Consider the following 26,808-nt stretch of genomic DNA (forward strand, 5'->3'; position numbering starts at 1 on the left):
TGGGTGCGCGACGCCGCGCTGGCCAGGTCCCGGCTCCCGCCCGCGCGCGCGCCACTTCGGCTTCGGGAAAGTCACCGCAGAGAAAGGACCGTCAGGTGTCGAGTGTTTATTCATCCCAAGCCAGCCCTCACCCGTCCTCTGGGGGTTCGCAGCGGGTTCTGTGGGGAAGGTGCAATTAGTTGTTGGGTTTGGAGGTGTCGGGGGGTGGGGCTGGAGGGAATAGACAGCTTGCGCCTTTTTTTTTCCTAGAGAAATTGAAATTTACCTGTGTTATTAGTAGGGAATGCATGGGATGTAGTTATTGTTCCGTTTTGAGAAGTCGCCTCTCTTGAGGGTCTTTTCTGCCTTCCTCCCTGTGAATTAGGCAGTGGGTGCGGGTTGTCACTGATTGTCCCTTTCGTGGGTTAGCCACCGCCCCCCCCCCCATCGGGCACTGTCAGCATTTTATGTTCAGAAGGGGGGCGGGGGGCCTACTCGTCCCTAGCCCCCAGTGGCACCTGATTGCTCATTGGATTTTTTTGAGCAGCGTTTCGAAGTCTCTGCCCAATGTGATCTGCGAGGGGGGAGGGTCCCTGCAAAGGTCGAAGCTAAGTTTCCGAGGAATGATGTTTGTCCTGCCTTCTTCCTCACTTCTTACCACCTTGGTTTTTAGCCTTGGTCTCTAGTTTGCATATCTTGCTCAGCGTTTGAGGTCCCAGTCACTTTTCCGTAAAGGGCAGGACGGTTTTGAAAAAAAGAAAGAAAAAGGAAAAAACATGGGATGTTATTTTGAAAGAAAATTTAAAGAGGGGTTGAGAAATCCAGATTTCTATTCCCTTCAGCCTCCGGAAAGCTACTGTCTGGTTGTTTTAGTTGGATTAGTGGAGGTAACAGTACAAATACAATAAGGTGCTTTGTTTGTGAGCAGGTTTATTTATCTAACTCGACACAATGGTTAGTAGTTATCTTCCATTTGATCCGTAATCTTTATTGGCATCTAGAACTCCTGCAGTTTCTTAGAGTAACATCATAATAAATCCATTCTGCTTAGAGCTACTGGAAATTATTGAACATTGAGGAGCTGAATAAAGAAAGGAAAAATGCTGTGTGCCTCAGAGGTGGCGGAGGTTTGTGTTGCTGCTTATTTTTTGTTTCCAGAGCTTGTGTAATGAGTTGTAGGATTGTATGTGTTGCCTTTAGTGGTTTGTTTCATAGCTGCTCTTGGAAACTTGCAAAGTCGAATTTGATGGGCTTTGCTGGATGGCTAACAAATGAATCCAGCTTCTAATAGAAGGGTAAGACTCGGCATGGCCTAGAGGAAATAACATTTAGATTTTGTTAGCATTTTAGATCAAAATATAGCCAGGGATAATTTTACTTCATATTTCCTCAACGCTGTAATTAGGATGAGTATTGTCAAGTTTCTGTCGCTGTTTGAGGTGGGGTGTGATGCTTCGTGGAATCTTGCTCTCCCTTTTCCATGTATCTATAGCGCCACTGCAGAGGAGTTTAAACAAAAGAAACCACCTTCTAAGATCCCTGGTATTCACTATTAGGACTCCTTGGCTGCCACACACTTCCAGATGAAATACATTTAACAAGAAAAGCAATATTTATTATGCTAGGAAAACTAAGTCCGTTGGCAGAAGACGTAGCTCTTAAGATAACTTTGTTTAAGCTTCTTGACAGTCAACAAATTGGCATTGTGAAATTAAAGGTGACCAACCTCCCCATATTTCACCCCTGTTTCCGGGCTTCAGTGTGTGTGTGTGTGTGTGTGGTGGGGATGCGCCCCTTTATTTCCCATACTTCGAGATTTTCCCAGCCTGAGGGAGCACCGGGGTGCTGGCCCCGCACAGCCCACACCTGGGAGTTGTTGCTAGGTGTGGTAAGCGGCTCCACCACACTGACGTCTCTCGTGAAAGATGCCGGCTCCCTGGTTGGGCTCTTCAATTTTTATTTTCAACCACGGAGTTTCTTTATGTAGCCTATAAGCCATTGTTTTAAAGAGTTTATTTTTGGATTTTTATTTGTATGTGTGCTTCCCATGATGTGACAAGTCCTGGGAAAAATGCCAGCTTACACAGCCCAGGAGAGACCTTGTCATACTGTAATTACACATGATTCAGATTGCAAGGGAAGGTTTCTCTGTTCATTGGGAATACTTAGTTGTAAATTCAAGTAACACCAAACATACCACTTGATCCTGAGACTTATATTTTGGCTTATAACGCCTTTCAAAATGATAAGAATAAATAAATACAGAACAAGAATGCCAGCCGTTGCTAAGTCTACTTCTGTACCTTTAAGGTGCTATATTTGGCGTCTCATAGATCTGTAAGTGAGAAATTGGAAATGGGAGAAACTGCAAAAATGGCTTTGTGAAAAATCTGAGTTACAAGATACTTAAAAGAAATGCACATACTCCAAGCTGTAAATGGCTATTAATAATGGCAAGTGAAATCATTTTCAGTATATACACTGGTTGATAAACAGAAGTGGACCTTAGCACTGGGGATGAACTGCTCAGCCACAAAGATAGATGAGTCTCAGTTTTTAAAATCTTTGGTTTGGAAAAGCAAATTGATTTTCAGGTTGATTTCCTTTATTTCACAGTAATATTATGAGAACTTGTAGAGGAAGAAATTAGAGTATTTCAACTTGTTGCCTAATGAGAACTACATGTACCATTTCAGAATTGAGCTAATTGTACTTGAATTCATGAGCGTTTACTCTGTCCCAAAGATGGACTGGAGACGTGCAATTTAAAATTCCTAGCACTGCGTCCTCGAAGAGAGATTTTGATGAAATGGTGAAGCCTGGACTATCCATTAGCTGTTACGGAACAGGCAGGTCAGAGTATAATGCATTTTAAGACTATCCACTTGTAAAAAAAAGACCATCTCTTATTTATTAGTACCAAAGATTTGTAATAATCTGATAAGGCTGAAATGAATAGTCACATTCAAAACATTTCATTTAAAATATTAATGTTTTCATTTTCAGTCTGATGGGAATTTGAGTGAACTTTCTTTCCAATTACAGCCATTCTTACTATTGCAGTCTGTTCCATTGACATTTATGATATGAAATCTGTTGCTTATTATTTTATGTAAGCTAATTTGGCCACCAGTATGATTTGATGGCGTTTTATTTGTAGCCCTAGTCCTTTGAGTGGGCAGATAAAGCATAATAAATCCCCACATACAACTTTCCTTTGATCTAAATGTTTGAGCCCAGCATTATGTGTAGTTCTGATTTGTGTTAAATAGTCTTCTGAAATAATTTGGATAACTTTTTTATCAGGGTACCTAAAATCTGGGGCTAGACTAGTTGAAGATACTGTGGGCACCTGCTATGTTTTCTCCTCTTAGGTATTTAAAAGGTTTTCAGAAAAAAAAATACAGTTGGATAACCCTACTGATATATTCAGTGAGTGTTAGATTTGTGTAGAGTTCTGAATGGAATTAAGATGACCAGTGAGAGCAGTTCTCCTACTTGGCATTTTGAAGCAACCTAAAGCATAATTTTCCAAGGCACTTAAAAGCTGAATTATTGGAGGCAATCTCCTATGCTGTTAGTGGGAGTGTAAATTGGGCACGGACATTGTGGAGGGCATTTGACAACATCTATTAAGGTTTTAGATGTTTATACCCTTTGACCCAGCAATTTTACTTCCAGGGATTTTCCAACAGATACAGCGCCACAACTGCAGAAAGATACAGTATATTTCTTGTGACTTTTTGAACAGCAACAATTGGGAAGCAATCTATATGGGGGACCCCAGCTGGGTTCACTTAAAATGATGGGGATTACAGAAGGGAGTAAATGTTTGTAGATACAGGAAGATCTTCAAGAGGTATTAAGTGAAATAAGTCAAGTTGCTCGATCAGTGTGATCCCATTTGAAAATATGCTTATAGAAATAAAAAGTGTATGTGTGTATGTGTATAAATAAATTTTGGATGAGTGGGAACCCAGCTCTTACTAGTAGTTTTCTCTAGTGGGTGCCTACTGTGTTGGCAGGGATGGAAGATTGTTTTTGTTGCATTCAATTTTTTTTTTTGGAAAGTTAATTCTATAGATTTAAAACATTCCAGTGAGCATTCATTACTTTTTAAGACTAAAAGACAAAAAGCGAAGACCCAGTGTAGAGAACTATCTTGGGTAGATATTGCTGCTCAGTGGTAAGGAGTTTGGGTTAGGAATTATAAACTTGTATTCGAATGCTGGCTTTGGAGACCTCTTGTGTGATCTTGAGCAAGTCATTTCTGTGTGTGTTTTCTCACTGGTGTCCTCATTTGTGTTCCTGGAACGATGGGAGAATAGAACCATTACCTCATAAATTGGGGATTAAATATGAATCAGCTGTTTTCCAATTTATGGGTCTTCAGACTTCTTCAGACTCTTAAAAATTGATTCCAAAAGGCATTTTTCCTGGAAGTTCTATTAATATTTACTGCATTAGAAATCAAGTCTGAGCCATTAAAATGTTATTTATTAATTTGTTTAAAGAGAACAATCATCAACCCCTTGTATGTTAGCCTATAAATAACATGTTAATGAAAAATGAATATTTTCAAAGACAGGGAGTGAGAAGTGTGGGCATTATTTTGCTTTCCTTGTGCACAAATCTTCTTACGGTTGTGAAATAACTGCCTCAGCTTATGTGCCTGTGCATTCAGTCTGTTCTGTTCTCACACATCATGGAGCCTCTGGAAAACTGCACAGTACATTCATGAGAGGATGGATGAAAGAGGCAAAAATGTCTTAGAGTTGTTATAAGAATAGCCAATCCCTGAAAAAGGTTTTGGGGGAGGGTCCCGGGGTCTCCAGAATATGCTCAGAGAACCTCTGTTATCAAATATTCAACAAAGAATCTGGCACAGGTGAACTGCCCTATTCATATGGGGAAGCTGATCTTTTTTTAAAGCCACTATCACTGTTGGTAGTAAAAACATTTAATGGAAGGAGGAAAGATGGTTCTTCTGAGGTGCTGGCATGGTTAAGTTCCATTGTAGCAATCGCCAAACAATGTTTTTCAGAAAAGGAAAATCCAAACTTGGGTGTCAGTGGATACATTGTATAGTTAATACCACTGTCCAGTTTAAGGCTATCATCTGTGTGATGCAGAAGCTTTAATACCTCTTATTTTAGGTGACCTCCTCTAGACCGGTCTCTGTGAGGTAGAACAGGGCAGGGGTTAGCAGTCAGTCATAATTTTACTTTCAAGATTACTTGTTCTTTCTCTTGGTTCTTTGAAGTTTCCTTCCTTGGGCCAGCCTTAGCCCTTTAGCTCTTTTTCTGGCCATCTATTACGGATGATCCCTACTACTTAACCCAGCTTTTACAGTTCTAAGATGTGGAACTTTTTTTTTTTTTTTTTTTTTTTTTTTTAATCTCTCAGTGATTTAGGCCATCAAAAGAGAACTTGGGAAAGCTTAGATACTTGGGAGGGAGGAGCTGTGCAGCACAGTTGTACCGATGACATAATTAAGGGTTCTATCTATTACTGAACTTTAGACTTTAATCTTTATTGAACAGATTTTAGAATAATTTTAATCTCTGAAACATAATGCTTCATACTGTCCTGATGGAGATATATAGAATTCTGTAATTTTTTTCCCCTTGGCTTTTATACTTTGCTTGATTTTAGGTTTGACTCCTCAAACAAGAAGCTGCCATGTGGGTAGAGAAACTCTCCTGTCTCAGGGATTCAAGTTAATATTCTTTCAAAACGTTTTGTTTTTTAAACTTATAGATAATGTAGAACTTGAGAAATTATATCACACAATTGTACATCTTTTATGAAGAGCCCATATATTTTTTGCATGCAATTAGAAATGCTGTTATTTTTAAAATTTATAGATATGCATTCATTATAGAAAAATCAAACCATAGATACATAAAATCACTGAAAATTCTTTATAGGCAACCATAATTAATATTTTAGTGACTACCTTTATATATGTATATATATTTATACACATATACACATATAAATATGAACTATAAATTAACATTAATTCTTTCAACAGGTGATTTTTGAAGCTCCTATATGGCTAGATCCCTTCCAGGAGCTGGGGGGATACAGCACAAAGGAACATTCCTACCCTCATGGTATATGGTGAAATGTCATCTTTTTAAAACTGAATTTTATGGTACTACATTGGATATACATTTGTCATAACTTTATGTGGACATTGTTCTTTCTTAATTTGTTATGAATAATGCTATGATGAACATTGTTAACTTCATTTTTATGGTTTCTCCTATAATTTCCTGGTGCTAAATTTCCAGAAGGGAGGTAATTGAGACAGGTACATAGGTTTTATTTATTTATTTATTTATCTATTTATTTATTTATACACAGATTTTAAATTTTGATGTGCATTACCAAACTTTCTTCCACAATGATTGTAGCAATTTATCCTTCCTCAGGGGTTGGGAGAGTTCTCCTTTTCCCACATGATTGCCAATACTGGGAATTAACAGTTTCGTTTTTTAATCTTTGCCAGTTTGTGGATGAAGCAGTACTTTATTTTTATTTGCATTTATTTGATTAGCAATGATACACATCTCTATGTATGTATATACTTACTATTTGTCATTTATGATATGCCTCTTTGGTGCTCTTTTTGTATTTCTCAAAAAAAAAAAAAAGGCACAGGAAAATGCAAGGAATGAATGGTATAGCATTCACATCCCCAAGAATTCATCTGCCAAGAATGAATAAATGTTTCCCTTTTATTGTATTTGATTCTTTGTTTTGATTTTAGAGAATTAGGTACTATGGATGCAGCTAAAGTTTTTAAGTGCTTCCGGATCCTTTCTTCCAACTCTTTAGCCTTTCTTCCATTCTATTTATTTATTGCACATTTATATTGGTGCAAGTAATAGTACATTGTGTTTTATAAATCTCCACGTGAGTATCCTAGTGGGTGAATCATTTTTTTAATTAACATATAATTTGTATACCATAAAATTTACCCTTTGAAAGTATAAAATTCAGTGGCTTTTAGTATATTTACAAGGTTGTGCAGCAGTGGCCACTATTAAATTCCAGAACATTTTCATGAGCGAATTATTTTGTGTCTTGCTATTTTTCCCTCTGACGTTTTTGAACCTTTCTACATTTCATCTGCAGAGAGCCAATTCATGACCTTCAATTTCTTCTGTTTAGTATTTTATGGCAGGAATAGGTTGTTTGCTTACTTTCCTGGTCCCTTGTTAAGGAATAAATATGTAGTCCATTTTCTGTTCTGTGCAATGAACATCTTTGAATGTGTTACCTTTCACAAATGGTCAAGGTTTGGAATATAGGCCTAGAGTTTGAGTTGTGTGTGTCTGTTTTCATTTGTATTAGATCTTGTCAGATTGCTCTACAAAACAGTTGTGACAGTTTATACTCTGTCAGGGGATGAGTACCGTTTTCTCTACAGCTTTGCCAACATTAAATATTTTCAGATCTCTTATTTTTATGTTTAGTTTATAGATGGTATCTTCTGTTTCCATTTGCATCTCTAATTTCTAATGGAGTTGAGCATTTTCTATACGTTTATTGACCATTTGGATTTGCTCTTTATTGGTTTTTAAAAGTGTCCTTTGTCTTAAAAAATGTTTTTAATGTTTTTTATTTATTTTTGAGAGACAGAGACAGTGCGAGCAGGGGAGGGTCAGAGAAAGAGGGAGACATAGAACCCGAAGACAGTCTCCAGGCTCTGAGCTAGCTGTCAGTACAGAGTCTGCCGTGGGGCTTGAACCCACAAACCGTGAGATCATGACCTGAGCTGAAGTCAGATGCTTAACCAACTGAGCCACCCAGACGCCCCAGTCCTTTGTCTTTTTTTTTTTTTTTTAAAGAAACTATTGGGGATCTTTTGTCTTTTTCTTATCTGTAGGATGTTAGTCCTTTGTTGTTTGTGTTGAAAATATCTTGTCCAATTTTCTCGTTTCTTTTTCTTGTAGCCTGATGTTTGGTATCTTTTTGTCATACACAAGTTTTTAATTTTGTCAAATTGATCTATTTTGTTTTGTTTTCCTGTGTGGTTTTGGGGTTTTGTTTAAGAATATAATTTGTGGGCATGGTAATGTGCTTAACTGGTAGGCTTTATATGTGCAGGACACAGGGAAAGGATTGGGGGAGATGTAAGAGAAAGAGGGGGTCCCTGCCTTCAATGTGCTTGTGTCTTCTAGAGCTGGGAAGGACCCTTGAGAATCTTCATCTTTGTTTATCTTCTTGTTTCACTTTTAACCTGAAGCCTAGAAACGTGAAGTGATCTTGCATACAGATACAATGAGTCACAAATGTGCTGGTGTAAAGATAGCTAGTAATAAATGATGGTAAATGTTTACTTTTAAAACGGTGAATACTTATTCACTTATATTCGCAAATGTTCAGCAATAACTGCTTTTGTAGACGTGACCTAGGATTTAATTAAGTGGTGGTAACCATGGTAGATGATGCTGTTTAAGAGGGAAAAGTTTGATAGCTTCTTTAAGGCAAAATCACATTTATTTTGTGGATTAATTTAAGATTTTCCTTTGAGATTAACTCATTAGGAAAAATTGTTACTGAATGGTAGGTATCTCCTGGTAATTTGCTGCCTTCCCCAGCCCCCCACCTCCCACCAGTAGTAGGACTGCAATTCCATAAAGGATCCAGAACATTGTGTTAAGAAATACTGTGATGTAATCCTTTTAACTTAAGTGTGATAAGTTTGCAGTGATTAAGGCCTGAAGAAGGCTATTATCATTGAATTTCTAAAGATAAGGCTAGTATTTGGGTGTGATTTAGTTGGTATGTAGTAGTTAACAATTAACTTTTTGGATAAAAACAGTGCATCATCATTTCTTTTTTAAAAAAAAATTATGGCTTATCTTGAACCCATTTTGAGGCCCATTTATTTAAAATAATGCTCCTAAGTGGTTATAAAGACGATCAGTTGAATTTAATTAGAGTTATTTTCCCATGTTAGAAGATTGATATTCTCTGAGCCAAATAAAATTTAAAATATTTAATTTTGCCAAAAGCAGGTTTGTTTCTTTGTTTCTTTCCAGCAGAAATCATTAGTCGTTTTCCCATCAATACTGGGCCACGTGCTGTGTGTATGTATTGATTTTAAAAAGGAAAGTATACATTAACAATTTCCTAAAATATTAGCAATAGCAATAACCTAATAGAGTGGGGAGAGTTACTTGCCTCTTGATGTATCTAGATATAAATTCAGTCTGCATAATGCCTTTAATCTTTGCAGATAGGTGTTATGCCCTACTCCCTCCCAGGGTAGTATTGGGGGGATTACTGTCAGATTATTCTAGGTACCTATTTATTTTGATAAACACTTATAGCATGTTGGTTGTTTAAAAATAAGGTTCCTTGTGGACTCATCTGTACCTTTTACCCCAAATACTTCATTATTATGACTTGCTGAGAACTGAAAGGTTTCTTTGTAGTGAAGAAATAACTCTTCTATTTGACAAAAATTTTTCCTTTGTTTGATTTCTTTCCATGTTCCTGTATTATAAGCAACTGTTTGGTGACTCAGTGAAAATTAGTTTAGGCTGTTGGCATTTGGTTGCTTTTAGTGGGACAGATTATTCAAAATGTTGTTGCAGCTCCAAATTTTCTTATCAGATATGCTTGTTGGGTGACTTCGTACCTATGCACAGAAACAGTACTGAGCAGTAGGAAGTTACTTTCTCATCCTATGAACACTGAGCAGAAGCATGTGTTACGTGTTCAATCTGTCCCCGCTGGCCTCCCCTTGGAATATATATCTGTTGTTCCTCTTATGTTGCATTAGTTACACATCAGATGAGATGGGACCTATGTTCTTTCTGTGGGTAGTACTCATGGCTTTGATCAGTGCAGTCTAGATATTGGAAGTTTTTGGCAATAATATAACATAAAGGCAGATACTGCAAGTCAGAGTTTTAGAATCCCGACTTTAGCTTCCACTCCCCTAAGAGGTAAATTATTACTCAGTGTTCTCAAAGTCATTTCTTCTGTGCCTCTAATAATTGACTTTGTGTAAACAGAGCCACCACTTGAATTTAGCAGGGAACATGGCATTGGCTGAGAATCACACTTTCTAGCCTATGTACTAGGCAAAGATGAATTTTTCTCCTTTTCTGTCTTTTCTCCCTCATTCTTCTCCCCCGCCCCCCACCTAATTTGAATGCTTTTTAAAAAGCTAGACACAAATTTGAGAGACTTGGCCAGGTCTATTACTTTTCTTTTTTACTACTTAATCCATGAAATACAACTAGCCTTTTAGCTTTAAAAATAGGAGTCAGATGTATTCCAGTAACTTGCAGAGCAGTATTTAGCAATGCAGCAGGGCAGGCCCTGGCCTGGGAGCTAGAACGGATGTGTTTGGATTGAATAAGCTCTGTGGGCTCTTCTTGCTCTGAAATATTATTTTTCCTTAGTTTTGTTTTGTTTTATTTTGTTTTAAAGGATAAGTTAGGAGCATATCATGGATTGAGTGTTTTCTTAACAAAATAACTACTATTTATTAGATATCAACTGTGTATCGGTCATCATGCTAGATGATAGGGTATACTGATGTATTAAATTTCTTACTTTTCATAAATGTGGTAGTTTGGAGAATGATTTTTTTTGAAAAAAGAAAATGCAGATATGAACTTGACTCTATTGGAATTTTACCTTTTTTAGTGGTGAGTGAGCAGTGAAATGGGTAAAAAAAGACTTGCCTGCAATCACAGGGAAGTAGGGTAGTTAGATAATTCATCAAATAGGTGATTATGTTTTTGTTACGAAAAGTTGCTCTCTGATAATATTGGTGCCATTTATACCAGCCATCAACACTGCTTGTAGGTTGGAGCATTCTAAGAACTCAAGACACCCTATGTTTATTGGAAACTTCTTCTGCAAATAATGCTCTTGATCAACTCATGAGACCATTGGGTTTTTCATGAAAGTTGACCGATTGTTTTTTTTTTTTCTTTCATATAATGTAGGCCAGACCTTGAAATTTTGTCACTCAATTTGTTTTTCTAAAGCATTATGTTTCAGATAACTACCCGAGTTTCTATTGTCAACAGAACAATTGAGGACTTGGACTTACGTTATCATGTAAACAGGTTAAAAGAGAAAGTATGGTATATCAAATATTTGCTCCCTCATCATACTTTCAGGGTTTTCTGCTTAATAATTCAGATGCTTACTTGACGTTGTCTTGAAAAGCAATTATCCTTCCACTCTCTACTTGTAACTTGCTGCCTAACTTTTAAGTTAAAAAAAAAAAAAAAAGAAAATTCTACTTACCCCAGCTTGTTAAAGGGAACTGTTGAATGCTGCTAGAGCCAAGAATGTAATTATACGAATACACAAAAATACACAAATGCAGACAATTTAAAGAGAGCAGCAAATAAGTGAGAATTATGTTGTTAAGGCTACTCAGTAGCTTGTAGTTAGTGCTACTTGACATAGTGCCTTTGTGTAGAGACTTTTTTTTTTGGTTTATTTTCATCATTAACTTTAGTATTCGATTCAGTCCATTTTCTCTATATCAGAATGGCCAGCACTGTTCATTACTTGCATTTTGAGAATTGCGTGAGATATAAAAGTACATGAATGAAAAGATGGGAAGAAAATGCTGTAGCAAAATGTTAATAGAAGTTATCTCTGGGAGATGTGGTATCAGGAAATTAAAAAAAATATGTATCAAATTGACTTTTTTCAAAGATTCAGCACCCCATCTAGCAAGTAGAGAGACCCTCACAGAAATTCTTGTAAAATTTGTTGGATTTTTCAAGCTTTCCTTGAATGATACATACTACTTATGTGAATGTAAAACTAGATATTTAAACGTACAAATGCACATATTTACGATAAGCTTTTGGTTTTTTCTTTTTAAAGTAATCTCATTTAGAACATAAAAATGTCTTTCCCAAGGAACATTTTCATATTTTGTTATTTGAAGTTTTAATTGCCTTGTCATTTTGAGTGTTTTCCTTTAATAGCTCTATAATATATGCACAAATGTTTCATAAGTTGATAGTAAGCTTTAAAGAGAAACATGTAAATCATATTCTCACCTTTCTTAACAATGTTGCTGTGTTGAAGTCTGTAAAATTAATCAGATTAGCCTAATTTATAAGTACATGATTGTATAAGACATTCTTTGAAACAGAAAGACAACTATGTTTAATATTTCAGTAGAGTATACATTTTTGGAGTACTGAGGAATGTTTTGAAGTTTTGATTTTTTTTCCTGTGGAGTTTTGATAAGTATAACTTTGTTAATTGATATGTTTATCTTGATGGGTAGTGCTAGAACATTTTTCAGAGCCTGAATCTGACTTTAATAATTGACAGCAAATGAAAGGACTCTCAACATGTTTAGATGTATGGTAATAGTTTAGAAATAAATAGGACCTATAACTGGAAATAAAGACCCATTTCCAGTTTGTGTCTTTGTATATAATTTGGAGGTTAAACGTTGAATTATGAGAAATAAAAACTACCCAAACTACCACCAAAAACAAAGGCAGAACAAATGTTTGGGGTAGGGAAAGAAGAAGTGGTTCTTTATGGATGGATGCATTAAATGCATTAACACAAACAATATTTTAGTATTAAAACAGTTTAATCATGTTTCATACAGAAATAAGCAGAAGTTTTAAAAAGTGAAAATTAAAAGGTAATTTTCCATTTTGAATACACTACAGATAGATTACTATGAACATTCCTTAAACACAACTAAAATAAATGATTTCTGCAAAATGACAGTTAATTTTAGTTGTTTTAAAGGTCTCTTTACAATCCAAAATTTATCTGATTAGGTCCATGATCTTATGATCTATGGGAAACATCTTTACCTTTTTAACGTTAAAAAAAATAACAATTGAAAGTACTATGCTCAAATGCATAGCAAGACTATATGTCAAACAAAAATAAGTCTGTTTTCCCTTTGGCATTAGATACTTTTACAAAATTCATAAATGACAGATTAACTCCACTTTCAATGTAAAACACAAGACTTGACATTTGTGATCAGAGCATTTCTTTACTAGCTGCTTGAATAAAATTGCCACATTAAGTTCCTTTCGCTAGCATTTGGAGTAACATTTTTCATGGGCTTAATTCAGTTCTGATAAATTTTTATTTAACTATTTCTGTTCCTTTGGAGAGAATGCTAAATGGGATTTCTAATAGCCTGGATTCTTTTCTTCAGGATTAAGATGTGTATGAAAATGAGGAAAATCCACTCTTTGGCGCCATGATTACAGCTCACAGTATTTGCTTGCTGTTTTTATTATTAAATTAATTTGCAAGTATGGAAAATCACGTAATTGTTTTAAAACCTAGATTCACTGAATACTCAAGGGACTAAGCTAAGGCCTGGAGTGTTTGAGCAGTATGAAGTCTTGGTTTGAATATTGCAACTTACTAGAAATTCCAAATTTGGTACCACATTAAATATACTCCTAGAATTTTATTATAGCACAGACAAAGCTATGGTAGACCAAGATAATGTATAAATGGCCCTTATTTGGAGCATATTTTGCAGTGAAAGGGGAACTGAAGGACAAGGTGTTCTCTACTTGTAGACTTGTAAAGGCCTCAGAGTTTTCTTTATGTTATTGTAGAAAGACATTATTTTTGCTTTGGCGTGCTTAAAACTAAAGGGCAAATGATCCAAAAGAATAATCTTGAAATTCAATAGCAAGAAAACTACTTGACATTGTGGGCTAGAGGCCAGCAAACGTGTTGCTTTCATTGAATGCGTGGGAAATGGGGCAGGCCTGGAATTTAAAGAGACAGGGTGCAGTAGGCTAGAAAAGAAAAGCCCTCCTGTATGATTTGCTTGGTGGGAGAAAAAAAAAATAGACTTACAGTTTTCTCTAAAGGATCTTTATTGGATCAACTATTTAAGACAGTGAGTGAATTTTTCCCTAACTCTGCCTCCCATCTCCCTTAGCCATCTTCTCTTGTCTGAAATTGGTGCCTGGTAAATTTGTTTATAACAGAGGAGAAGCAGCTTTTCAAATAAAAGTACTTTGTAGCCTGTTCAAATGGAGTATAATGTAATTCTCCCTGAAATTGAGCACTTATTACTTTGTTTATGTAGCTGTTTAAAAAGGGAGGGGGTTGCGATGAGGGGGGGGGCGCCTGCAGGAACCTCTGCTTTAGAAATTTCTGGGTTTTTTTTTTCTGTCTGAGTTTTACTCCCCCATCCACTCATGAATCCCCCTTGACCCCTCCCCCACCTCCCACAATCCCTCAATAAAATAGTATTTAAAAGACTTGAATAACCAGTCCTATGTACCAGCTTCTTGCTCCAGGCAATAATGTTGTACTATTTTCAATGGGTGGTCTTGGATCTCCATGGGAGATTTTACAGGCAGTGGGCTCCAAGACCCACTAAGTGTATTATTTTGAACATAACCAGTTACATTCCCGAGCCACAGAGAATATACAGAGATAATTTTACATTATTGGAGTCCCAGAGTTAATTACTTACAACTCAATTTATTTAATTTTATTTGAAGAATTTATGGTTTAAACCTCTAGAAGTGACACATGTTATTAACCCAGGATTTGAGGTTTCCTTTTTAAAACAAGTAAGCCATTCATACATCTGTCAATTCAGGAATACCCATTTGCGTGTATATTTCAATTTGTAGGTGCTTTCTGTTGGTTTTAATTTTTCTCCATTAGGAAACAAACCCCTAGCAGTCATTTCCCAATTGTTACGGTGTCCAAGTCCTTTTTACCTGAGATACAGTAAAATGATGGGGTCTGTTGTAACACACAAAAATATATCAGGTAGGTTTAGGAACAGTTTCTTTTGCCTGTGGCATGTAGCCTGAATGTATACCAGCCTGAAATTTAACTAAAATTGCTTTGGGCCAAACTTTGTGGAAACAGGACTGGAATTATAAATTGAATACTGGATTGAGATTGTCCTTTAGGAAAAAAAAATTGTTCTCTAGGGGGACTTACTTAAATTAAGTAAGTAAATATTTACTTATACATTGTAAATATTGGAATGGGGAATGCTGCAGTCATGCGCATGCCTACATAACTTAGTTTAAAGTGATTTTGGAGTTTCTTCCCAGTGTGAAGCTGTAGTTATTCACCAGAGTGATAACAGAACTTTGTTGGGTCATTGATTGGGATACCTTTTTTGCCCTTATTTACGTTCTTGAGAAAATTAATTTCTGAAGAACGTTGGCCTTCTATTTAGTATACATATCCTGCATTAGCTGTTCTCTGTAGGCTAAGTAGAGAAAGACTTTAGGAGCAGGTATCTCAGATGTATTGGTAAAAGACAGACGATGATATGTATGATAGGCCACCATTTTTGTGTGTTTTAAACAATGTTAAGTAGTTTTAGGTAGAAGATTGTCATCTTCGAAGAATTGAATTTGTTCCTTGTATTAAAACTATTATATGGTTGTTTGAGTTCATATATAAAATGTGAATTCTGTGGTTTTCTTCACTGATAGAATCAAAGATCTGGTTCACCAGTTTACAGCAGGGACTAAAATGTTTGCCCTTCTTTTTTCTTTCTCTTTTCTCTTTTTCTTCTTCTTCTCCTTTTTTTTTTTTAACCTTGAGACTAGTCCGTGAATTGCTAAAAAGTTTTCCAGTAGTTTTTATAAGTGGGTTTAAAGAAGTGATAGCCATCTGAAGTTTGTCTTGTGTAGCCAGTATTTAAGACTTACTAAGATTGTCTCCACATGAAAAGGAAACCGCTCTCATGGTTATACATGTGAATAAAAGTTAAAGGTTGGTAAAAATTAGCTTGTCAAGTAAACTTTCTGACTGAGGAGTAATTTTGTTTTCATTATCCGTTCCCTTGGCTGAAAATAAAATAGAACCGATCTGGTTACTAAAGACCAGCACCGCATTGGATCACTTCCTTGAGCTTTTGCTGTGATCGTTCAAGGCAAAGTGAGACAGCTGCTGTAGGTTTGGCCAGTGGCCTCACAAAAGACGTTTAACCCTGTCTGTTTCAGACACTATCATTTCTACTTTGCAGATGTACTTGCTGTTTTCTATATGAACGGTGTGTAGTTGCTGTCTTAGACAAGAGTCTCTGTGATTGTGATTTGAGCTGCTGATTTAGGAGAAGGTGGTGTAGTGGAAAATGAGGGATTTTAGCACTCCATTACAGTACAGTTTTGCGTCTTGGAATATGACCCATCTCAGCAGTTTTGCCTCTGTTGAGGCAGATTTAAAAACTGCAACTTAGACTTTTCGATTAGACTTTGGTTTTTTGTACCCAAAGATGGTTAGGGAGTTGTCAAGATTGTGGAAAGTGGTGAAAGTGGAGTTTGAATTAGAATCCACGACAATTGGATAGTTAAGTGTCCTTTCTGGGGACTTGAAGTCCAGAGGAAAAACTAAGTCATTTCCTTTAAAAATCTCCTTTTGGGAAAGTGTCAAAGTACAACAGTGCCACCTATTCCTGAAATTTGATGTCATAACGTTAAAAATCCTAACGATACTGGGTTCTTTTTGCATAATGTGTTTGCATTATTGCCCTACATTTAAAGGGCAGGGAAATAACTTTACTGTTAAGGCTGAAGAAGGCAAGATTTTGAAACCTACTGCTATGTGATTAAATCACTGTGTTTGCCCTGAGGCTTCAGCCATTCAATCTGAATTCATAAGTCTAAAATTTGGGATTTTTTTCTCTGTTTGAAAATAATACTTCTTAAAACTGTTTAAGACCCCCTTTGCCTACTCACATGAAAACTACTGAAGGCAAATTATCAGGGTTAAGATTTTCGTGCAATCAAGACTGAAGATACATTTCAGTATTTTAAAGAGAAAGTTCACAGCCAGTTTACATAAAATTTTACTGGGCTTTTCATTAATCTGAAATAACTGGTCTATAAGTACTTTATCAGTGAAAACTGCTCAGCATGTAAAATGAGGAGAAGAGCACAAAGGCTTCCTGCAAATTAAGGCCACAAAGAGCACTAACGGACTTTCCAGCCATCTCCAGCTGTGAGATTATTATAGTTTTTGCAAACCCTTTTCTCTCAAAACTAAATCAAGAATGGTAGAGTCCTGATAAAAAGAAGTGTAGAAAAGCCTAACTAATCCTTAGATGAGTTACTTCAAACGTGCCAAAATAGAATAAAATCAGTTAATAGCGTGGATTAAAGGTTACTTTTAATGCATTTTTATCACTCACGTTGAAAATTTTGTTGTATGTTAATGCATTTGGCCTTGGTTTAAAAAAAAAAAAACACACCCCAGAAAAAAGATCTAGTTAAGTTTGAGAGATTACATAATCACATTGTTATGAGGAAATTTAGTACTAATGTTAGGTGCCAGATTTGACCTAAGAGATAAAAGCTGTGTACTTGAGATCAGAGCTGCAAACAGGTGGCTCCAATTTTGAGTGGTAAATTTTCGGGTTATTATGGGAGGGCTCATCTATGTACTTCTGAGAGTTGTTGCGTAGATTAAAAAAAAAAAACATTATGACTCTGTGTCTTTGGATAAATATGCATGAGTTGTTCCTCGGATAAGATCACATAAGAGTGCTAAAATCCAATGTGGATCAGTGTTTTAAAAGTGCTTATTCTTACAGGTAGTAAAGAGAAGAGTCTGGCTTTTGGGTGCATAGGTCATCTTCCCCCTTTATGCATGTATCTGGGATCTTTCATCTACTGAGGAGACTGCCTCATCTATACTTTTAATTCAAAATCATGCTTGCCAGTTACTTAATTTGCGAAATATGATGTCTAACTGGCGTATTATGATGGAGCTGCCAAAAGTATTGGGTTGAGGAAAAACTGATTTGGCATGCTGCCACTAGTAAGAAGAATTTTTAAAAGTAACGCGTCTTTTTTTTTTTTAGGTGCAGGTATATAGATATTGGGGTGGGTATATGTCAACCTTAATAAAACTTTATCATAAGAACCTGGGCAGTGAGAGATTTATAATCCGGTCACATTTGCTGCTCTTCTAAGATACCAAACTGTAAGTTTCTCTAACGGGAATTAGCATTTATCTCCTTGTGATAGATGTATTGCTTTTACTGCAGCTTAACTGGAAACCGCCTGCCTGGCGTACCATGAGCGCACGTGCATGCTATATACATTGGTCAGGTATTGTCGTGGCTGTGCCATTCCATGAACACTGATTTTTCCTAAGTGAGAATTGAACCCTATTAGTTTATAGTCAAAACATACAATCGCCCAAATATCAATTTCCTGTTTGATATTCTGACCCAGTGTAACCCTATATAAAGCTTCTAGCTTGAATGAGTCTTGCAACGTTGAATAAATACTATACTGTATATTATTTATGTGCTCAAGAAGCTGAACATTTGTTCCATCCCAGTAAAGTTCCCATGGGATAAGTTATTCTAGTAAATCAGAAAATTTCTCTGAAAGCAAAGTACTTCTTAGTTTTTGGAGGCTTGAAAATGGGGAACATAGCCATATGCAGGAGGGGGGAGAAATTTAGTTGACCCACATCTAAAGTACAATTCAAAGTACTTGGACGTCTTAAATTCTCTTGGGGGCAAGAAATCCCACCACAATGTTGCTGAATTGTTTTACTTCTGTAGTTATGTCTTTGTGTGTTTATAGGAGTGGGAACATTTTATCTTCTGTGTTTCTGTTGAGGTTGTTTTTCAGCAGTGTCCCAAGAAAAGTCCTGGAGGCTAGCTTTGAAGCCCTGTGGACAAACTGGATATCAAAGAGCCGGAGGAATTTGGCAGTAATTGTTTTATGGCTGGCCAGAAATCAGACCTATTTGTATAGGTAGCACACAAAATAGCTGTGATTTGACAATTTGGTGCTATTTATACCTACCATAAAAAGAGAAAAGAAAAAGTTAAAGGGGTATTTTGGAAACAGGAACTAAGCTGTAAATGCAAATTGCCTCACCATTTTCTCAAAGGAACAAAAAAAGGAAAGGGTTAGGAAGTTTTTATTGAAGGTAAGGTATTGAGGATCTGTCTGCTTTTAAGTCATTTAATATTGTGCTCACACTGAAACTACACTTCTTTCTGTTTGCAGTTTTTTTGTTTTGTCTTGTTTTCTTCCCTATTCCCATCTGAGTAAAGTTATATTTGTGGAGCAAAAGGAATTCTCTGGAGAGGGGGACAGTGAAAATCACAAAGTTTCCATCTCTATCTTAATAGACTTTTAAAATTTCATCTTACTGTTTTTATTTAGCTTTGGATAAGAACCATCTGCTGTCGCCAGAGCAAATTTTTTCTTTCCAAATAAGTTATATTTTCAACAAGTAGTCATAGGTTGTTTACTGAGGTGGTGGGTGAGGATTCGTGGCATTTAGGAAATGTACAGAAGGAAATTTTCTTGATGTGTCTGCTAGTGAGGTCGTTTTGAATACAAAGTGTCTAAACTGTTACTCTCACCTAGAGGATATTCCAGGCTCAAGGTGGGCGGTGTATCACGGTTTGTACTTCAGGGAGCAACTCAAAGTGCAGTTTGACTGTTTCCAGAATGTCATTCAGACCTATTGAGGTTGTCAAATGTTTCATTGTTTTGCCTTGAAACCCCCGGCACCCGCGCAGGCTGAGTCTGGGGAGGCGGGCAGAGAAAAAGCAAACACTTCGGTGATTGACTACAGGTTTTTTTTTGTTTTTTAAAGAAACCCTAGAAATGACTTAGGGACCCCTGGGGCTTTGTCACAATTTAAAACTATTTTACCAATGGGGGCATTTTAGTGCTGTGAATTGGGACTGTATTAATTTGCTTTGGTTTTAATATTTTTTTTTCCATTGGATTGCCATCCTCCAGTAGTAAGTAGAGCGCTTTGTCACGTGTACCTTAATTTCCGGTGGGAGGTGGGAGCAGAGGTGCTAAAGTTTTGATTGGATGAAGAGAATTCTCTGAGAGTAGGAGAAAAGAAGGTGGGAACTGGTAGAGAGGAATCTGGTTTGGGGACAGTTTTGTCTTTCTTCAGATGAAGAGTTAAATACAGTGTGTGAAGAGAAGGAAGCATCTGAAGAGAAAATGTACCTGAAACTAATAAGATACTGTATGTCAATTACGCTTCAATAAAAAAAGTTAAAGCCTGTCCTCAAAAACTGGGGGGAAAAAAAGTGGGGGTAGAGGGGGTCGGGGGTGGAAGAATCTCCTAAAAGCGGGAAACATATTTGGATTTCAAGATGGATTCCCTTAGGGAAATAGGTAAAAGGACTCTGTAGAGAAGAAACATTCTGGATTGCTGTTACTCATCGTCAGTATGAAAACGTAGGTGTGGGGAGGGGGCAGGTAAGAATATAGGTATAGACCATCATTGTGGGTTGAGAATATATCGCAGGGTTAGGACTCAGTAATGAAGGGCTTTTCTAAGGTAGTAATCTTTTATTCAACCAACATTGAACACTACTGTGTGCCAGCAATTGCTCTAAACGTTAAGGATAACAACAAAAGAAGTAACTCTTGTCTTAGAGAAGGCTAACAGGTATCTGTCAAAAAAAAAAAAAAAAGCAAAACCCAAAACAAACACAAGAGAAGTTCATTTATGAAGGTATGAAAACAAAGCTATGGAAACAAAGTTCTGAGTGATGAGTTCTGCCCCATATCAAAATTTGAACTAAGGTGTTGTTGGTTTTTTTGTTCTTGTTTTTTGCTTTTGTGTTTTTTTTAAATAATTGCAAGTGAAAATCTAATAAAAAAAAGAATGTGTGGATTAAAAAATTACCTCTTTCAAGGATGGATTTTCATTTCTCTGATGTTTCCATATATATATATTATTTTTAGAGTTTCTGAACTCTCTGGCATCATAGAATATAGGGTATATAGCTGAAAAGGTGTAGGAAAGCAATTTGTAGTTGACTGTTTAGTTTGGTATCCTGTTATTCACATTTCACAGATGTGGATCCAAGACTCAAGATTTAGTAACTGCCCAAGGTCCATATGGCTTGAGTACAGTGACCATATGTCCTGTTTCCTGGTGATTGTCCCAGTTTATGCCTGTTTTTGAGTGACATAACTAAGATTGAATCTCAGGCCTTTTTGAGTCCCAGGTCATAAGCTCCTCACTGTCCTGCTGTTTACACTATACTTCTAGCTCATGTCTTTCCAGATTGGCCTAAGTGAGGATTCTGAGGCATACTCCTGCTCAGTACAGCTCGCGGTACCCATTTGGTAGTGTTTATCATGAGTGATTGAGAGAAATGTGGTAGCTTTCATGCGTGTGTTTCTTTCTTTCTTTCTTTCTTTCTTTCTTTCTTTCTTTCTTTCTTTCTTTCTTTCTCTCTCTCTCTCTCTCTCTCTCTCTTTCTTTCTTTCTTTCTTTCTTTCTTTCTTTCTTTCTTTCTTTCTTTCTTCTTACATGCTGTTACTAAAATGTTTTAGACTGTAATTTCATTTTCCTTCAGAAATTCTAAAGGCATTTGAGAACTTTGTCTTAGGATCATGGTAGTAAATACCAGTCATCAGTACATGGTACTAATCAAGGAAGTTCTGGTGATTTGGGTTTTCTGGATAAATGGAAATTTGGTGCATTTCTTGATCACTGAACATGATGCTTTTCCCTGTAATTTTTGTGTTTCTTTCCCCACCTAATCAGAAGCCTAGAGCAGCAGAATAGGGTTTGAGGAAAGTAACTCTAATTTGGAAAAGAAAATTGGAAACTTATGTTCTGATTTGCCCAGTTTGGTTAGCTTTTCCACAAAGTTTGCTGGGCAAGTACTGGATACATCACTTTTATTTGGTTCCATTTAAATGGCTCAGCATTTCAGAAAAGACACAGTTTTAGAGGTGTACTATCAGGTACTTCAGCTAAAAGGGACTGAAGTTACTGATTTAACATAAAATAAATTTAATTTACTAATTGGTTCTGGTAAAGAACTTTGTTCTGTGTCATTTCTCATATATGCCATTTCAGTTTCCATCAGGAGAGGTGATGATCTGTACATGCTTCGCTGAGGCTCTAGTCTTCACTCGAAGGAGGACTAATGTCAGCTATCTGTTAGCCTTTGGATCAAGTGCAGGGGTAGAGCGAACACTATTTTCAGGAACTTGTGGATGAGGTGAGGTTAGGGTGGGAAGGAAATATCTCACATGCCTGTCCCACCCTTCTCCTGGATTTCCATATCTGTTCAGCAGTCTGACTTCTCTACCCTTGAAAAGCTCAGAGACTTGTGTGTGGGGTAGGTAAGGGGAGATGGACTTCCAAGCAGATACATTTCAGTATAACTTAATTACGAATTAGCCTTGATGTAAGAATGGAGTTTTATGGAAGTGTAACAGGGCAAGTTCAGATTGAAGATGTGCACAATTTTTATCTGCTTTGATGTAGCAAATGCTTGAAACTGTATCTCTTTTCATATTTTGTATCTTTTTTGTTTCATATAGCATTTTATGTTGTTTAGGTTTTCCCCCCCTAGAGACTATTTATGATCATACTTGAACAATGCAATGAAATTCTTATTTAGCTCAAGCTGTTGTGAAGCCAAAAATAGATCTAGGCTGAGATTGGACTTTGTGGCACAAATTGTGGTTTGTAGGTTGCGGCTGTTATTGTTCCGACAGATAACTGTAATTTAAAAATTATTTAGGAGTCAGGCAAATGTTGCAGAGACAAAAGGGGACCTGGATGATATTTAAATGGTGTGTTAGAGCAATAAGTAGGTGTCTAAGTTCAAAGGAGTATTTGGAATGAAATTGTTTTTTAAAAAATAATAATAGTAAACTTAAAAAAATTTTTTTAATGTTTATTTTTGAGAGAGAAAGACACAGAGCTAGTAGGGGAGGAACAGAGAGAGAGAGAGACACACACAGAATCTGAAGCAGGCTCCAGGCTCCCAGCTAACAGCACAGAGACTGACGTGGGGCTGGAACCCACGAACTGTGAGATCGTGACCTGAGCTGAACTCGGACTCTTAACTGACCGAGCCACCCAGGCGCCCCAAGCATAGTTGACTTCTATGGAATAGTAGGATTGGAGACTGAAGTCATGCCGGAACCTTACTTGTTGTGCCCACCCCCTCCTGCCCACCCCTGGCTTCCCATTTCTTTCCGTGTCTGTCCTTTGGAAATTCAAAAGCATGAAATAGGTTTCAGACAAAGAAAACCACAGATAGTAATAACAAGACTCAAACTTTGCAGTCACTTTGGTCAAGTGCAGTCCAGGAGTACTGCTCTGCAACCACACCTGTGTTCAGAAGAAGTGTCTAGGAATAAACATTGGAAGAGTAAGGCAGTCTGAACCTCATTTGCATAGCTCAGAAGTTGATAGCTTTTTGAGGCTCTTTTTTTAAAGTTTATTGTTTTATTTTGAGAGACAGTGCAAGTTGAGGAGGGGCAGAGAACGAGAGAGTCCCTAGGAATGTCTGCAGTGTCAGTGCAGAGTCTGATGCAGGGCTTGAACTCATGGAACTGTGAGATCGTGACCCCAGCTGAAATCAAGGGTCAGATGCTTCACTGACTGAGCCACCTGGGCACCCTGAGACTCTTAATTAAGGCATGTGTGAAGGCAAATCTGTTGCAGAAGAAAGCTTATTCATTTTTCTTTTTTTATCTGATACCTGTACAAATCACAAGTAGGACCTATTTCTGCTCTAAGATTACTTGTTCCTATGGATAGGGTGGTTTTTTTTTTTTTAAATCACTTTCACTCACACGTTTGCACGTAAGAAGTGTTGAACAAACATTTTATAGTAAGATACCTTCGTAAAGCTCTTGTATATAAAAATATTTAAGGTATATAAAAATACTTAATAGCTGGTATGTGAGATCTATGTGTCAGAGTACTGAGTACGAGAATTACCAAGTTTGGGTCACCCTGTGAATTGGAGTACTACCAGTCCCACCCTTATAATAAACGAGTTAAACAGGGTTGCAGGATATAAGGTCAACATACAGAAATCACTAGTACTCTGTGTACTTGAATAATCTGAGAATGCAATTAAGAAAACCATTCCACTTCCAATAGCCTCAAAAGACCAAAGAGTAAACTACTTAGAAATACATTTAACAAAGGAAGTGTAAAACTTATCATCTGAAACTAGAAATCATTGTTGAAAGAAATTAAAGAATATTTAATAAATGGAAAAATATCACATGGTTATCAGTTGGAAGGCTTAATATTGTGAAGATGGTGATACTCCCCAAATTAAATCTGCAGGTTCAGTGCAGTCCCTGTCAGTATCCTACCTAGTGTCCTTGTAGAAATTGACAAGCTGGTTTAAAATTCATGTGGAATTGCAGTTTGGACCCAGAATAGCCAAACCAGTTGAAAAAAGAACAGAAAAGTTAGACTCATGCTTTCCAGTTTCAAAACTTACTGCAAATCAGTATTCATCGGGACAGTGTGGTGCTGACATAGGATAGATGTATATATCAGTGGTATAGAATTGAGAGTTCGGAAATAAACCTGTGTGTCTTTGGTCAACAAGAGTGCCAAGACCGTTCAACAATGAAAGAAGAGTCTTCTCAATAAATGGTCCTTGGAGAACTGGATATCCATGTGCAAAATAATGAAATTGGACCCTTACCTTATACCACTTATAAAATTTAACACAAAATTGGCCAAAGACCTAAGTATAAGAGCTGTAACCATAAAACCCTTAGGAGAAAGCACAGCGATTAATCTTCATGACCTTAGATTTGGCAGACAATGGATTCTTAGACAAAACACCAAAAACCCGAGCAACAAAAGAAAAAAATAGATAAGTTGGATTTTTAACAATTAAAAACTTGTGCTTCAAATGACACTCTCAAGAAAGTGAAAAGACTACACATGGAATGAGAGAACATGTAATACTTTCAAGTCATAGATCTGATAATGGCTTTTACTTAGAAATACACATAACTCAAGAATATGAAAAATCACCCAGTTAAAAATGGGCAAAGGATGTGACTAGACATTCCTTCAAAAAAGAAGCAAGTGGCCAATAAATAGGTGAAAAGATGCCCAATATGATTAGTTATCATGGAAATGCAAATCAAAACTGCAGTGAGATATATTAGATGCACTAGAATGACTATAATAAAAAAATACTGGTGAGGATGGGGACAAGTCAGAACCCACACACTGCTGGAGGGAAGGTAAAATGGTGCATCCATTTAGAGAACAGTTTAGCAGTTCCTCAGTTAAACATGGAGTTACCATACGACCCAGCAAGTCTACTCCTTGGTGTCTACTTAAGAGAAATGAAAACATGCCCACACAAAAACTTGCACGTGGGTGTTTATAGGAGCCAAAAGGTGGAAACAAACCCACGTCTCTATCAAATAATGAATGGATAAACAAAATGTAGGGTATTCATAAAATGGAATATTATTTGGCTATAAAAAGGAATGAAATACTGACACATGCTACAACATGGATGGACCTTGGAAACACTGTGCTAAGTGGAAAAAGCTAGTCACAGACCTCATATTATATGATTCTTTTTATATTAAGTATCCAGAATAGGGACATCTATAAAAAAGAAAAATTAGGTTAGTGGCTGCTTAGGGCTGGGGAGTTTTGGGGGCAAGAGAAGGTGATAGCTGAAGGGTAAGTGTTTCTCCCTTCCTTCCTTCCTTCCTTCCTTCCTTCCTTCCAAGATGATGAAAGTGTTGATGGTTGCGGATATTTGAATATACTGAAAATCATTAAATTGCACATTTTAAATAGATGAATAAATGTATGGTATATGCATTATCTCAGTAAAGCTGTTATTTTAAAACCAAAAGCTTTTAACTTTTGGTAACAAATATGTTGACACAAAATGTTATGTTAATGTTTATTATACAGTCAGGAACTAAATTAAACCCTGATGGCTTGTCTTCAGGCACGTGTCAGTGTGCTAGGGTTTTTCATTGTCCAGTACAGTTTGTTAAAGGAGCATTGCTTCCTAGGTTGAACAAGACCTAGTTTAAAAAAAAAAAAATATATATATGTATATGTATATATATATATATACATACATATACATATATATATATATGCTTTTGTTATTTTGTTCCAGTTTTGTATATGTATTTGTTCTGTTTCCATCCATCAAAAAATATAGCTCTTAGTTGATGGGAAGTATCAATATTCATTGAATGCTTACCATGTATATGTCCTATTTCTAACCTGATTTTAATGTGTTACAATAATTTCATAGAGTACATATAGTAACCGTAAGTTTAAAGATGGGGAAATTGGGGATGCCTGGGTGGCTCAGTCGGTTAAGTGTCTGGCTTCGGCTCAGGTCATGATCTCACAGTTTGTGGGTTCGAGCCCCGCGTCGGGCTCTGTGCTGACAGCCAGCTCAGAGCCTGGAGCCTGCTTCAGATTCTGTGTCTCCCTCTATCTCTGACCCTCCCCTGCTTGCCCTGTCTCTGTCTCTCAAAAATAAATAAAAACCATAAAAAATTAAAAAAATAAAGATGGGGAAATTGAGGCATAGGGTTTAAGTAATGTAGTCAAAGTGAAATAGTAAGTAGGTAAGCGACAGAATATGATAGTAGGTACTGTTCTAGGCCAGGCATATCTTATCTTTTATGATAGAATTTTCTGGCAGTATGTGTTTAAAATAACTTTTTGTAAGTGAAACCATATTTTTGGTGTTCTAAAGGAGCCTGTTATTTTAAATGAAAACTGCAAATAAATCCGTTCCTTTTTATCATCTTGACAATTGTGACATCTTAAATCAGGACACTCCTGTACATTTGACTGAATGTAGTAATTTCCCTGGTGGTAATTCTATTGATTTGGGGGTAGACTTAAAGCTGTACAGGCTTCATTTGACAAACTTCTATTGAGGCGTTTGTTTGTTTTTGTTTTTTTGTAGTAAAAAGAAAGTGCTTTAAGAAAGTCCATAGGGGCGCCTGGGTGGCTCAGTCGGTTAAGCGTCTGGCTTCAGCTCAGGTC

The 26,808-nt window shown here is 36.7% G+C and overlaps 1 protein-coding gene across 4 annotated transcripts in view; it reads left to right on the forward strand.

The window, feature by feature from the left end:
- The window catches only part of MLLT3 (MLLT3 super elongation complex subunit), a 281,314-nt gene that overhangs the window by 2,288 nt on the left and 252,218 nt on the right, over nt 1–26,808 (forward strand). The window lies entirely within an intron of this gene.

The sequence above is a fragment of the Suricata suricatta genome, chromosome 13 (assembly GCF_006229205.1).
Source record: "Suricata suricatta isolate VVHF042 chromosome 13, meerkat_22Aug2017_6uvM2_HiC, whole genome shotgun sequence".
Lineage (NCBI taxonomy): Eukaryota > Metazoa > Chordata > Mammalia > Carnivora > Herpestidae > Suricata > Suricata suricatta.